This window comes from Antrostomus carolinensis, unplaced genomic scaffold, assembly GCF_000700745.2.
Source record: "Antrostomus carolinensis isolate BGI_N321 unplaced genomic scaffold, ASM70074v2 scaffold36490, whole genome shotgun sequence".
Lineage (NCBI taxonomy): Eukaryota > Metazoa > Chordata > Aves > Caprimulgiformes > Caprimulgidae > Antrostomus > Antrostomus carolinensis.
In genome coordinates this window covers 7,107-7,384 of record NW_010288304.1, presented here as the reverse complement: position 1 = coordinate 7,384, position 278 = coordinate 7,107, and positions in this window count along the sequence as shown.

The following is a 278-nucleotide window of genomic DNA, read 5'->3' as shown; positions in this document are numbered from 1 at the left end:
TTGTTTCTATTTGAGTGTTGGGAAGGACTTTACCGGGAGGGCTCTCTCTCCCTTGACTCGCTCTCCTTCCCTCGCTGCAACAACAACAACAAAAAATAAGGACCTACTGTCTCCCCTCCGCAGACCGGGAGTCCCAGGAGCCGGGAACTGCCTCTCTTTTTTTTTTTTTGCCTTCTTATTTTTTTCCCTTCATCTTCTTATTTTTTTTTTCCAGATCTAGTTCCGCTGTTTTTCGGCTTTTTTTTTTTTTGTCTGTTTTTTTTTTAATTTTGTGTGTG